Source organism: Myxocyprinus asiaticus, chromosome 12, assembly GCF_019703515.2.
Source record: "Myxocyprinus asiaticus isolate MX2 ecotype Aquarium Trade chromosome 12, UBuf_Myxa_2, whole genome shotgun sequence".
In the NCBI taxonomy this organism is placed as follows: domain Eukaryota; kingdom Metazoa; phylum Chordata; class Actinopteri; order Cypriniformes; family Catostomidae; genus Myxocyprinus; species Myxocyprinus asiaticus.
This window is the reverse complement of record NC_059355.1, coordinates 8,187,033-8,202,879: the sequence shown is the minus strand read 5'-3', so window position 1 is coordinate 8,202,879 and position 15,847 is coordinate 8,187,033. Positions and strand designations below refer to the sequence as shown.

Here is a 15,847-nt window from a genome sequence, read left to right as displayed (position 1 = left end):
GGATATCATGAGGGTGAGTAAATGATAAGAGAAGTTTTATTTTTGGGTGAACTATCCCTTTAACCTTAAAACCCTCATCTGTTTGGGAGAAAATATAACTTGCTTTTAGCGCCATGATCAGTGGATATTTTGCCATGGATCTGCTGTAATGCATGTAAGAAATCACGTAATATCATTTTGCAAATATGTCTTCACAGTCATGTCATTTTCAGGCTGGTTAATAGACATGGGCTCTGTTTCAAAACCTAGCGACCTGCCTCACTGTCCACTGTCATCCTTAGGCAGCCATGAAAGAACTTCATAAGTGACTGATTTGGAACACTTCATAGGCAACAGGTGAGCTAACTTTAATTCACAAGCTCCACACAAATTTGCGATCCCCTTGAGAACAGCACAACAGATTTGGCTAATGCTGACGGTTGATTTCAGTAGAGTTAGCCATTAGCACATGTTGCTAAGCTAACATGAAATTAATAAGCACAAACAATATAGCACTCAAAAATTTTGTGAAATAGTTCAACAAGTATATGAAAATCAGTAGCTCTGTTTAAAAACATAGTGAGCTGCCTAACCCTTACAAAAATCAAGAGGTCATAGCAATTTTGCCTCAAACATGCTGCAAATTCACCACTGATCATTTTCACATGCAAATGAGCTTTGGGGCAAATTGTAGGCAAATTTTCCATTGTTGCCAAAGGTTTACTGCAGGTTCACCACTACCAGTGAAGAGCTGCAAACTTCTGGCAAACAGTTGCAGCGAATCACAAGCTCATTAGCATGTGAAAATAATGAGTGGCAAATTTGTGGCAAAAATTTTTTGTAAGGGTACCTAGACAGCACTGCAGCGAGATAGTTCACCTAAAAATTAAAATTTACTCACCACCAAATGGGTCCAAACCTGTGTGATTTTTTTTTTTCTAACGTGGAACACAAAAGGTAATTTTTTCTACTATTGCTATTAGCCATGGGAGCTGGCTGTTTAGGTTTCGGGAGCTCACTAGGTTTTGGAACAAAGCTACTGACTTTCACAAGCTTTTAAAATGTTGAAATGATAATTAATTTACTTGCACATGAGTTCACAATTGCAGACAGTTGTAACTGTGAGATCCACTTCACATATAGTATACTGCTTTATACAGCTGCCCCAGTGGTACCATTCTGTTCTGTGTTTTTACTGCGCTTCACATGATGGAAATTTTTCCTGTATACAGTAAGAACGAGAAGGAGAGAGGGGGTAGTGTTCATAATTTATGACTGACAGGCTCAGACAGCCATTAGATGCATACAATGAATGGATTCACTCGGGCTGTGTGACACTACTGGGCCTGCAAATTGAGCCGTGATGTTCAGACAAATTGGAACTGTCACACATAAACACAGTCCTTCCTTGCTGGAAATCTGTCAACACAAGAGCCGCCCACTCAACAGTAAAAAAAATCACAAGACAGCCTTTTTACATTCTGATGTGCAAAATGTGACAGTGATCCTTCACAACTGTCATTCTGTTAGCTCAGGTCCACGGCTGTCTTGTGGCTTTATTTGCAGGTTTACCACGTGACCAAATCATCGCTGTGATATATGACGCACTGTGAGGGAAGGACAACAGGTTATGAACTCACTCGTATATGTAATGGCCCGTTTCCATTGGCTGCTCTTCTTTTATTTGAGTAATATATGTCTTGGCCTTGGTCCAGCAGTGGAATGCGTGTGGTGAGAACAGGATTGCGACCACATGCAGGACTCATTGCCTGCCGCCCTCCATAACACAACAGTCAAATTAATTAAGTCCTGAGTCCTGACAGGCACCAACCAATTGCATAATACCCACAAACATTTATGTCATTATTGTTTTTTGAAATAATTGCTTGATTTACAGTATGGTCCAAAGGTCTGAGAGCACTACTGAAAATGCTTCTATTTTGCAAGGATTTTTCATTTCAATAGTATCACAGTAAATATAAACAGTAATTGTTTATTTTCAGTATTGATTATTTTCACGTTTGATTGAAAAAAATAAAATCTAGATTTTAAATGTGGTCTCAGACTTTTCAACCCCACTGTATGTATGACAATTTACTAATGAAATATGGTGCTGCTGATCTGGTTGAAATGTCTCTCCAACACTGATCATACAGGATCTGTTTGAATGTGGTGGCCCTTTGCTCTCTTCTCCTGAAAAACACTCCATCTAGGGACTCTATGAGTCTCTCTGGATGTCAATCTAATGTCACACTGTTATTAAACAGATGACCGGGGCATAAAAATGTTTAGGTTGCATACATTGTGCCACTACAGGCCTACTCTTAAATGTACATACATTAAAAATGATTTTTTTAACATGTGTCAAAGAAAAGGCATCTTCACACGTAATGTAAAGGAAAGCTGATGAAATACTGATAAATGCAACTTCTTCAAAATGTGGAAAAGAAAAGAAAAAAAATGAGGAACGCTGAGCAGGCCTGTCAATGCTATGATGTTTATTACATATGCTTCATACAGTAGTTTTAGATATAGATGCTTTTAAGTTTGAGCTGACATTCCATAAGACTTCAAAAATTCAAGGCATTCCATGTTCGACATAAATATGAGTGGTACTTGTCCATGCAAAACTCTTTGCCACGATGTTAGGGTGTTGGGTGTGGGTTGCCAAGGCATTCTGAGTGGTTATCAATGCATTGTTTTGTGATTGCTAGGTGTAAAGGGGGTACAAGGGAAAGGAGGAGGTGAGAACCGGCTTAACAATATACATAATATTTAATTAAATAAAAAGACACACAAACACGTACAGGGCAGCTGCCCATAATTCTCTCTCTCTCGAGAGCTGCCGTCTTTGGTCGCCTTTATCCCTCGCTCGCCTCATCAGGCTGATTGGGGTCTGGGCGTCCATCATTCCGCCCGGCCCCGCCCTCCTCCGAGCTACACTCCTCCCTGCGTTGCCTCAGGCCGGGGAGCCCCCGGCATGACGTACATCCCCCCCCCACCCCCTTCTCCGGGGTGAGGGTGTGCCTTAAGCCCCGCCTGCCGGCAGGTCATCCCCGCCTTCCTCGACTTGGGAGGAGACAGGAGGGGAAAACAAAACAAAAACAAAAAAAAGGCGAGGGAAAGGCCAACACGGAGCGACAGAGAGAGGAGAGAGAGAAAAAACTCACTCACCGATTCTCTGATGCGCCGTCACGTGGTCCCCGATCACTCCTCCATTCTCTCAGATGGACGACAGCTGCTCCTCCCCGGGTGGACCGGAGTCAAACCTCCGACCCCCAGCGGACAGAACGCCCCTCCGCTTTTCTGGCGGCACGTGGGGACACTCTTCTGCCCCTGGCAGCGACTCCATCGCTCGCAGACGGCGGCCGTTCCCCGTGTCCGGGTGGTCAGGCTACTCCGTCCCCCGGCGGATGGCAGCGGCGCTCCCCTGGGTGGACGGCAGTGTCGAGGACTCTACGACGGGCATCCCTCCTCCCTCCCGGGTTTCGGCACCAATGTAAAGGGGTACAAGGGAAAGGAGGAGGCGAGAACCGGCTTAACAATATACATAATATTTAATTTTAAAAAAAGACACACAAACACATACAGGGCAGCTGCCCATAATTCTCTCTCTCTCGTGCTACCGTCTTCGGTCGCCTTTATCCCTCGCTCGCTTCATCAGGCTGATTGGGGTCCGGGCGTCCGTCATTCTGCCCGGCCCCACCCTCCTCCGCGCTACACTAGGGTATTCTGGGTGGTTGCTAAGTGCTTATTTATAGAGTGCAACATACCCACCCATTTTTTCAGCCGCCTTGTTTCCAAAAGTATTTTTTCCATTCATTTTTTTCTATAAAGTTAATATAAAATCCTTCATAAAAGATTTCTAAGCCATGAACCAAACCAACCAGCTCTGAGGTGAATCGCAACATTACAAACTTCGATTTGAAGCAAAATTTTATTTGAACAGTGGACAAAAAGACAAAGGAACAAGACTGTGTACTTAACGTCTTTTTTGAGGGCATAAACTACTGTCCCATGCAGCATTGCGAATGACGTAATTAAATAAAAAAATGAAAAAAGTATAAAACTGTTGATTTAAAATTGTTCATTATAATTGTAGAAACAAAATAGTTTAGGTGTATTGCAAAATATTCTGATATATACAAATAGATACGTAGTTTGAGAGAGTAGGGAGAGCAACTCAATTGCATCATTCACAGTGCATCATGGGAGTAAGTGGTTGTTGCAGAGTTCATTTGGCGTGCTTTGTAGTTTTACCACAATTCTCTGATTGGTCGAACTTTCTCTACAGGATCATGGGTAGTGTAGTTCCTCACCAGAAACTGCAATATTAAAGATATTTTTTTTGTTTTATTAAATTGAAATAACGTGGACTGATGGCTTCAACAGAAGCATATACCATCACTTAACAACCTCAGAGCTCATGGTAGGTATGTATTTAAAGGTTTATAAGTTATTGCTAAAAATCAATTTCCCTATGGAGAAAATTAATAGGATTTTTACTTTAGGAACACAGCTGTTGCACTCTATTGGCCTAAGTCAAAAGAGCCCACCCACACATCTGATACTCTGCTCCCTAGATATGGCTCGGATCCTTTAATGTAGGTATAGGGGATTTTTATGCATGATTTAAAGTACGCCTGGCAAAAGTTGCAATCCAGATCACATAGAAAAGTCACAATTAAAATTAAAATTGCACTATTTGAGATTAGCATTCATGTCTGCAGCACAAACGGTGCAAAGTTCTGCATGAAAGTTTAATATGTAGGGTAAAAATGACATGCCTTAATGCAAAAAAACTCAAATGGATAAGCTGTGTGATTGGCATAGTGAAATAGAGTGCAGTCACAGCTGGGCATATATACCTAATCAGATCAGTCATATGGCTTCTCCAGAAGTAATAATCAAGTTTATGCATGCTGCTTTGAATTTATGAAGTGCACAGTAGTTTATACACAGTTTTTATACTAGTGTGAATAGTTCATGACTGTACACTTAAAATAAAAAGGTGTAGGGTGCAGTAAATGAGCAAGTGCTTAACCTTGTGCAGTGAGCATTAGCTTTTTGTGTCGACTGTGCCTGCTTACATCAAGAAGGCGTCAGTATCTGCTTTCAGTTAGACCATCTCCCCACCCACCTGGCACCAACCTTCACAATTTTAGTGGCATTATGCAGAAAAATAGAGTCGGTTAGTGGTATTTTTATTCAGCCAGTATGAGTCAGTGTTCTGGCTCCAGTCTGTAAGCTTTGAACTTTCCCCTCATCAGAAGGCAGCCAGGAGCTTCATCACGACTCTGTTGCAAAAATTGGAAAACAAGACATTTTCTGCTGTCAGAGGTCACCGATAATGAACACAACTCACCCAAATGCCAACCAAATGCTGTATGTGTTAGTGGTCTCATCATTATTTTATTTTAAAGGGATCGTGCACCCAAAACTGAAATGTTTGTCAATATTTACACACCCTCATGACATGTAATTCCATACCTGTATGATTTCTTTTCTGGGACTGTGCTGGTTGCTCTACAATAAATGGGGACTGAAGCATTCAAGCTTCGAAAAGGATGCAAAAGCACCATATAAGTACACTAAAAGTGGTCCATGCAACTTGTGCACTATATTCAAAGTCTTCTGAAGTCATATGATTGCTTAGTGTGAGAAACAGACCCAAAATATAAGTTAACATGAACATATCCCAATTTTAGCCTCCTGGCTCACTAGCAAGGCTTCTCAAGAATATCAAAGGATATGTACTTGTAAAACAAAATGGTTTGATCTCTGAGGGTTAATTCTTTCTTTAGATATTTAGTTAAGGGAGGGATTCCGACCAATAGAACGGAATTCCAATAGATAACAACACATTGTACTTTGGTGTGATGCTAATGTGGCCCTTAGGTGGTTACTGTGTTATCAATAGAGAAGCATCTTGTTGATGCATACAGCACTGGAGAAGACTGATACAGAATCCATACTGCAAATAAAAGCTTTCACTCATATTGATCTTCCTCTCCTTGAGCCTAAACTGAGCTCTTATAAAGGGAGAGAAAGAGACCCAGTATGAGTAACTGAGACTTACAGTACGACGTAGCAAGTTAACTTGATATCTGTGAGTTTTCTCAGTTATGTCTTTGAAATAGAATGTATTTTCTGTACTGTGCTGTACTCAAATTCTCTTTACATTCTCTCTATACACAATTGATGTAAACTGACCATAACAGTAGTCCTTGCGACTTGTGCGCTATGTTCCAAGTCTTCTGAGATCATACGTTAGTTTCAGCCTATAATCTCATGAAAATTACGTGACTGTTAAAATTTTGGCAAAATTACATGGCTCCATACATGTATCGTGGCAGTTCGAAGGTAAAATGTCCACAGCTCATGGTCACTACGAACTGTCATTGTATGGAACAGAGCGCAACAGTGCCCGCCCATTTTTTCAGCCGGGTTCCAGAAGTATTTTTCCCAGCTATCTCTTCCATAGACTTTTCATAAAATCCTTCATAAACCAAGCAGCTCCGAGGTGAATCACAATGTTACAAACTTTGCAAAAGCAAAAAGGTATTTGAAAATCAGAAAAAAGACAAAGGCACAAGACTGTGTACTTACCATCTGTCACGAGGGCATGAACTACAATCCCATGAAGCATTGCGAATAACATAATCTAATATTAAACGATGGAAATATATAAAACTATTAATTTTAAGTGGTTGATTATAAGTATAAAAACAATTTAGTTTACATTTATTTCGAAATATTCTGATATATACAAATATATAAGTAGTTTGAGGGTGAAGGGAGACTGACTCATTTGTGTCATTAACAGTACGTCATGGGAGTGGGTGGTCGCTTCCGGGCTTGTTTGGCTGGCTTTTTTGGCCACAGTTCTCTGATTGGTGGAACTTTCTCTGCTGGACCATGAGTACTGTAGTTGTTCACAAGGAACTCTGCTATCAAACACGATTTTTAAACAATGAAGTTGAAATAACGTGGACTGATGGCTTCAACAGAAGCATATACCACTGATCGGTAGGTCTGTCTTAAAAGGTTTGTTAGTTATCAGTAAAAATCAGTTCGTCTATGGAAATAATTGAAGGGATTTTGCTTCCGGAACCCGACTGTTGCGCTGCATATCTGCGTAAAAGGATTCTCCTTTTGTGTTATGAGAAAAAAAGACAGTATACAGTTTTGGAATGACATGAGGGTGAGTAAATAATTTAACCTAAACATTTTGGGCCAGCTATTCCTTTAAAAACAAAGGAGAAAAGCCAAGGACACGTAACCTTGGAAGCATTGCAGCTGTTGTGTGTGCGGATAAGATTTCCCTTGAGAAGTCGAACTTGTTGGGGTGGAGTTTTGAATAGGAAGCGTTAGTGTGTTTTGTTTCTCTGAACTGATGTGTGTTTAAGTAGGTTGGTGGTCATGTTTGTGCATATGTTAGGAGGCGGAGTTATAGTATGTGTGTTTATATGCAATACCACTGCACCTCTGCTGCTCTCTGATGTCATATGCATAGTCCTGCTGTGCCCCAATGCATCTCAGAGACCTTATTTTCCCATTCGTCTCCCCTGGGGGCCCAACATGCCCACCTTCTGCAGAAGCTCAGTGTTTGCGCATTGATGCTTACCTGCACACCAGTCAATTTTTCTGGGCTGGAATTTTATTTGCAGTTTGTTCCTGTAAGAGTGAGACATTATTATACTGCTTAACAACCATTTTAAGAGCAATTTCATGAAATCTGTCATAAAGACCAAGAAAACTTTATTTGGGACCATTAAGCATTTTTGCATTGCATGTGACATTATTTTCATGACAGTTAAACACATTTCCCCTCAAATTCCCAATAGTAATTTTCTTGAATTGTTATTACTGTAATACAGTAATGTTTTACTTTATTTTTTACTTTTTTAATTTTATCACTTACATTTTTGTATTTATTTATTTATTTATTTATTTATATCAGGATAAGTTAAAGGCATTTCAACAAATATAGTCATGATGTATGAATACTTTACAATTTGATAAAGTGTGTAATTATTTCGATGTTAAATTACTTTCTATTCCAGCTTATTGTACAGACAACTAAATAAGTAAGCAATTCATAGATTGATGTATCTGTTTTTATGACCAATGCAAGACGGGCGTGTTTTTACCAGTTGCAAAACAGGCATTATTTTTGCAATTCTGACTGGTGCTGTCAGTGCTATGGAAATTGCACACTGCAGCTTTAAATAATATATAGTTATTCTTTTGTATATATGTTTTTTTTTCAATACATTAATGATAATTGGATGTTTTGCATTACGATAATGAGCATGGGTGGGTGGTGGTTGATAATGTTACAATGGAAAAAATCATAATGCTCCCTTTGTCTTCTGTACGCAAAATAAATGTTACCTGGACATTTCACAGGTTTCGTGAGACTCACCCATACTAAGTAATATATTTCCTAAGTGCCTTTGATTCATACTTCTCATTTATTTATTTCTAAATAAATAAATAAAGGTGTATTTAATCCATAATTGAGCTTCATCCACATTGTTTCTTCTTTGATTAAGATTATCAATTATTCCTCTATGGCAAGGCACCAATTAAAACTGCCAATCACTTATCATACTTTAGATCCCATTTTATAGACACTCCCAGGGGTGCTGCTTCAGACAGGTTAGAATCTGCTGTTTTAACAATGAGAAAATTGCAAAGTCACCGAGTGAGAGAATTCCCCCCTCATTTCTCACTCTCTTCTTCTACAGACCCATGTGTTCAATATAAAAAACAACTATTTTTAAACTAAAAAAATAAATCATTTATGTTCTGAAAACTGCCGACAGTGAACACGGGAAACAAGGCTTGATTTAAAATGTAGTGTAGTACCTTTTGTCAAAGCCATGCTGCTCCTAATCAATAAAAATGCTTTGCTACTTGATTTAAAAACTAGTGAAGCTGCCACCTTGCTAATGAGAAATGTAGTTAACTAATAACAAAGCTACTGCCCATCACTAACTGCAGCCAAATCCAACCACATTGATCAGAGGAAGAGGAAGAGGAAGAATATCAAACGTGCTGGTTGTGATGTCACGCCAGGGCAATGGCTTAACTCATGAAAATAAATTAGGTTATGCTCAAATATTTTATTATGATCTTTTATTGTAATTAAAAATAAATAAATAGTCTATGCAATGGACAGATCTGGAGATCCAGTCTAGTATACAGTATGTTCATTTTCAAGTTTAACTGAAATGTAAATAGAGAACATTGCTGTTGTCGCTATCCGCCACTAATGACAACAGCGACTCACCTATAACACTATATTATAAGTAATATCTCCTGCTCATGAACTGCATTTGAGGTGGGGACAAAATTGCCCATGGCGAAAAGTGGTGAATGACACCTGTGCTTTTTTGCTACTTAAACACTTACAACTTAACACATAGTAACATCACCTCATAAAGTAAACATACTGTAGTTTATTGCCAAACTACTGTGCTGATCTGTGGGATGTAGCCTACATTCTGACACCCTGGAATGCAAGCCTTGCTAAAATAAGATAGCACTCCCTCGATTTGAAAATTCAGGCATAAATGTGCTGTTTTTATCTAAGCAGGTGAAATGTAATCAATCTCTTTTTTGGCCCTGGTTTAAAGGCCAGCTTGGCCTGTCTTTTTATGTCCTGCTGGTAAGCATTTCTTCTCCTAGAAGGAAAGAGATGCTACTCGCTGAGGTGGTTGGCACCCTCCCTACAAAACCCATTGTAAAAAATTATTTGAAAGAGGCTGAACAGTTGTTCAAAGAAATAAATGTAGCCTTTTTATATTTTAATCAGTGGCTACACAATATGACGACAGAAAATGATATCTGCACGGGATCAGGAAACATCACAAGTTTGATTCAAACTCACATCGCACTGCAGCTCACCATATTAGAAACCATGCATTAACTGCTAAGCCATAGCTCCAAATGTTGGACTACTGTATGTTTGAAATAGCATACTATAACATACTGCTCTTACATTGTACTACTTTACTATTACTACTGAGTTATTACTCCTCTTATTTCTGCAATACATAATATGCATACTATTAACAGTATGTGAATTTTCTGTTTGCACGTAAAATGTGCAGTTTACCGCCAGAGCACACTACAAGGAATTCTGTGTTCGGCAGAGCGGTGGCCTTGTGGTCAGTGCAAGTCTCCAAGCTTATGATCCCCTCCCTCGCTCCATGACATCCTCTCTCTGTACAACTATCAGCATTAAAACAGCATTTGAACAGATAAACACCATGTTTACATGTGTAAATAAATTAATCAAAAACATAGTGGTGAAGTTTAGCAACAAAAAAGAAAGCATGAAATGATGCAGAGGGAATTCTGTGTGAAACTTAAATTAATTGTTCTTTAAAATGGGTTATTTACATGAATCATACAAACGAACCGATTCACTGAAATGAATCTGACTTTCTAAAAATCTGCATGAGAGAGCAATTTAGTAAAGCACATTTGATAAGTTTCTTCTCCTTGCATAGTGTGTACATATAAACAAGTGGTCATATATGTGAACGTGTCGGAAAAAAATAAAAATGTAATCCCGGCAAATTCTGGTGAGTCATTTCTGCGCTACTAGTATCATCGAACATTTTCCCCCCAAACTCACGCCACTGGTCGAGTCAATGTTGCTGCAAAACAGAGCAATTTTACAATTTGCCAAAGATACTTTTTTTAGAGAGAGTTTTTGAGGTATTAATTAACAAATGGCTTACTAATAGTTGTTTCTGCATAATAAATGGATATTTCACCCAAAAATTAAAATTCTCTCATTTACTCACCCTCAAGACATCCCAGATGTTTATGACTTTCTTTCTTCTACAGAACACAAATGAAGATATTTAGAAGAATATCTCAGCTCTATTGGTCCATACAATGCAAGTGAATGGTGACCAGACCTTTGAAGCTCCAAAAATCACATAAAGGCAGCATAAAAGTAATCCATAAGATGCCAGTGGTTAAATCCATGTCTTAAGAAGCGATACAATTGGTGTGGGTGAGAAACGGATCAATATTTAAGTCCATTTTAACTATAAATCTCCACTTTACCTTTCACATTCTGAAATGAGCTTCAAAGGTCTGGTCACCATTCATTTGCATTGTGTGGACCAACAGAGCTGAGATATTCTTCTAAAACTCTTCAATTTGGGTTCTGCTGAAGAAAGTCATACACCTCTGGGATGGCATGTGGGTGAGTAAATAATGAGAGAATTTTCATTTTTGGGTGAAATATTCCTTTAAGCTGGAATATGAGAAAGTATTTTAACATTGAAAAAGTTACACACTTCAGCATTAAAACATTGAATCAATTGATCCCTTTAAATGTCAGTCAGATGGTCTCTTCCTGTCTGAGTGAGCAGTTCTTGGCCAGAATAAGCGGCAGTGTTGACCGTACCTTTGCCATTTAGTCGATATGGCTTAGTGAGACAGTGCTGATGATACAAATGGTCTTGGTGAATTATATTTGCTCATATTCTTTGCTTACTCTGCCCCACATGTATACGATTTAAAATTAAACCCCTTGCATATTGGCTGCAGTAACGCTAAGACAAAGTTCAGTAGTATTATGTGAGGATGAATCAACATATTGCGTGAAGGCCTCTGTAGTGATGCTGCAAAATGTGACTGTCTTCTATGATGATGAGAGGGATTACATCTCACATTTGAGTCAACACTGTACAGCCTGAGCTGAGAGGAGTACGCTCAGGGGAGGCACCTCAAAGTAATTAAAAATCACAGCCACAGATGTGACTGTAGTAGATATGTGTGTGCGTGTGTGTGCCAGAGAGTGAGAGAAAGGAGGATCTGTCTTTTGGATCCTCAAAAGAAATGCTGTCCTCTAATTTGGTCCTAAATGCAAAGTCTTATCTTAAAGGGATAGTTTACCCAAAAAATGACAGTTCTCTCATCATTTACTCACCCTCATGCCATCCCAGATGTGAATGACTTTCTTTCTTCTGCAGAACACAAACAAGCATTTTTAGAAGAATAGCTCAGCTCAAAAGCACATAAAGGCAGCATAAAAGTAATCAATATGACTCCTGTGGTTCACTCTATGTCTTCAGAAGTGATATGATAGGTGTGGGTAAGAAACAGATCAATATTTAAGTCCTTTTGTACTATCAATCTCTACTTTCACTTTCACATTCATTGTCTTTTATTTTTGGCAATTCGCATTCTTCATACATATCGCCACCTACTGGGCAGGGAGAAGAATTTAGAGTGAAAAGGACTTAAATATTTATCTGTTTCTCACCCATCTCTGTCAACTGATCCCTTTAAATGTCAGTCAGATGGTCTCTTCCTGTCTGAGTGAGCGGTTCTTGGCCAGAATAAGCTGCAATGTTGACCGTACCTTTGCCATTTAGTCGATATGGCTTAGTGAGACAGTGCTGATGATACAAATGGTTTTGGTGAATTATATATGCTTATTCTTTGCTTACTCTGCCCCACCTGTATATGATTTCAAATTAAACACCCTGCATATTGGATGCAGTAACGTTAGAAAGAAAGAAAATCTCATCTTTTCTCTTTAAAAGAGATGTTTGTAATGCCTTTCATCCATAATTACAATGAAAGGGAAACAATCTTTTAAATATTAGAGTTGTTAAAAAAAACAACAAAGGCAAAAGTGCATCTGTGGACACCTGAGCTGCCTGGTTTGACGAGGCCTGTTGCCTATACAGCTGAAGTGCTTACTGCCCCCTACTGCATCAAAGTGGCACATCAAGCTTGATTTGCTCTGATGGTAGGAACATTCCTTATTACGGAATTTACGTACAGGTCAGGGGCATGATTAATGGCTTTTTTGTTTTCTTCTTCTTCTTTTTTTTTTACATGTTAAATAGACAGCACTAATAAAAATGTCTGGCAAATGCATAAAAAAGTCATGTGTATTTACTGTTTTTTATTCATTTGTTCATGTTGAGTGCCAAAATTACTGTCTGTGGTAATCAACAGTATGCAACAGATGGAGTACAGAAACTTTAGGTTGTAAATGACTTGGAATATTTCTTTAACTGTGCATCAAACAAACCCTTCAGCTCATTCAATCAGCTCTGTTCCACAACCTTGCCAGTGAATCTGCTCATCTGACTCTGATCTAATGCTGTGCACTCAGGAAGTACCAGAGGAAAAGGCCTGACACTCACACACAGAATCAATCATTCACACTGACTGAGTCTGATTCAGATCGGCCCATGAATGAGCACCGTGACTAAACGTTTATGCATTATGCACACTACACTCAGACAGAATGTGCAGCTGCATGTTTGATGAGTTAGTGGTTACTGCTGATAAATTTTTTAAGATATCACTGGCTCCTTGATCTGTTTGTTTAACAGGAAGCTGTAATGAGTGCATGAATGTCTATGTGGAATATGAAGAGATGGATTTGCAGAACAGACAGCCGGTGAGTGCTACTGTATGTACAGTTTGTATGTAGTGTATGATACCCATCTCATACACATAACTGACACTAATGACTGTACAAGTCATTGCAAAAAAGTAAAGTTTGTTCTATTTGGAGATACACTTAGAGTAGTTTCATATTTCGTCTTAATTGTCTACATAATTCTTGAAACTACTGTATGATGCATTTTTAGACATTTTTCATATATATGCAATAAACAGAGGAAAGAAAGAGAAGTTTCTTGGTCTCACTCATTTGCTATAATATTGTTCGTATAACATGCATTAGAGCCACATGATTTGTCAGTGACATACTTGCTATATCTGCCCATAAGAACCTAAAAATATTCTTGGCAGTGACTATGGTGACTCTCACTCTCTCTGTCTGATTATGTGTATTACTGGCCAAAGAAACTTTGGCTTCATTCATCGCATTAGCATAAAAGGCTGCATATTCAGGATCATCCTCACAACAGGCGAGGGAGTCCAGTTTAATATGCCCCAGAGTTAGCTCACAGCACTTGGTATTTTTAGCAAGCTGTGCATTAGTAAAAGACATAGTAAAATTCATGGAACAGATTTCTCTGATTTACAACACACAGTCTTGTCTGGGATACCGTGGGCATGTAATCGGGTGAAATTTACTGCATTTTACTGTTGTTGTTTTTTTGTTTTGTTTTATTTTTTTGCACTCTTTTTGGCAAGTTTTATGGCTTCATTTGGTTCAAAATGCAGAGGTCTAAAATCGTTTAGAAGTGAATTATGTGTGTTGTTAAATCAAGGTAATTTATCTTAATCAGAAGCAGCAGATTGACATTTCTTTAGCTAAAATCCAGTCTGTTCTCATGAAATTTACGTGAGCATTGCAACGTTTTTGCAAAACTGTAATTACCTGCTTCATTACACGTTTGGCTGCAGTTTCCATGTGAAATGTCCTGTGGGGGGCACCAAAAGCGAGCAAAATTAGGTTGTAGTCAGATTAGGTTTTTAGGGTGAATTTTAGATGGAGGTTTTAATACTGTAAGTAAAACTTATCTCCCTAACCGAAAACTTTAACCTAAAACTAACCAATAGTGTCCGAAAAGATAAATGAGAGTTTAACTAAACAAAACCCTTAATCAACACCTAACCCTAACCGATAGTTTTTTAAAATGTAAGATCGAAAAAGAAAAAGAAAACGAAAAAAAAAAAAACACATTTACTGAAGCAACAATGTCCTTTCCTGTTATTTCTATGCCACTTTCACTTTTGTGTGTCTTTGGCTGGACTCGTACCACGGTTGTTTGAGTCAAAGTCCAATGCCCTATCAGGAGAGCTACCAAGCAAGCTAACAACATTGGAATAAGTGTGTATATGTAGGTGGGTCTGTATTACAAGTGTTAACATTTATTGTTTTTCAAAACATGCGCTAAAGCAAAAGTGTTTTGATATCATAACATTGCGGGGGGTGAGTAATAGAGTGAAAAATATGTTTTCATAAAGTCATAATCAGCAATTATAGTCATGATTTGTGTGACAGTGAATAAAATGCACAGTTGTTGTAGCGCCTCTAGTGTAAATTTCACCAGGAAACTGCAGCAAAACGTAGAAAGCAGCATGTAAAAGTCAGTTTGCAAAACTGTATATAGAATAATGTCTATTTTATCAGACCAGGTTGCTAAAATTGGTCTGTGCTTACTGAAATTCGAAACACTGCCCCCAGTGGCCAAAAGTGATGTGTTGTTGGGCACAGGGGCATGTGTGAGCTCCATTTACTGGATGTAATGTCCACAAGGGGGTGCCAAAAGCGAGTTGTGAATCGAGTGCAGGCTGTAAAACAGAGGAATGCATATTTTATAAACTGTACCCCCCACCCAAACCTCAAACCTTAACCTAATCATCGGTGGAGTGAAAATGCAATGTTAGAGGAAAAATGCAACCTCCGAATCACGCTCGTCACTGATTATGCAATAGCAATTACTTCCTGGTTTCCACTCCAGTAATCTGTTTAAGTTTGAAATCGCCAATCACAGTTTCCAAACATTATCATTTTCCAAAGAAAAATTGTTTTATGAGCATTTTTTGAAGTCACCATTTTCGGTGGAGGAAAAGGAAAATACTGTTCCAGTTTGGATGAGAGGTGTAAACATAGCAAAATCAATGCATTTTCAAATGAAAACAGATTAGTGTGGACGTGGCCTGAGTCATACGATTTTTGTAAAAAAATCAGGGTGAGTAAACAATTACATAATTTCCATTTTTTGGTGAACTATTTCTTTAAGGTCATCAACTAAAGTGGGTTGTAATTAACATTCATGTAGCCAAGTGAAGAAATTTCACATAATTTAAATCTAGTCATATATTGGACGTGGCCCCTTTAAGGACCGGAGTTTTGTGACACCAGAGTTTTGTGACACCTGCTTTCTGGCACATTCTC

The 15,847-nt window shown here is 38.6% G+C and overlaps 1 protein-coding gene across 1 annotated transcript in view; it reads left to right on the top strand.

Annotated features, from left to right (window-relative positions):
* zgc:113227 (uncharacterized protein LOC541506 homolog) overlaps window positions 1-15,847 on the top strand; it is an 88,793-nt gene that overhangs the window by 58,021 nt on the left and 14,925 nt on the right. The window contains exon 3 of the transcript XR_007898570.1: window positions 13,365-13,432. The gene's annotated coding sequence lies outside the window, so the exon portion shown is untranslated. The remainder of the gene's footprint in view (window positions 1-13,364; window positions 13,433-15,847) is intronic.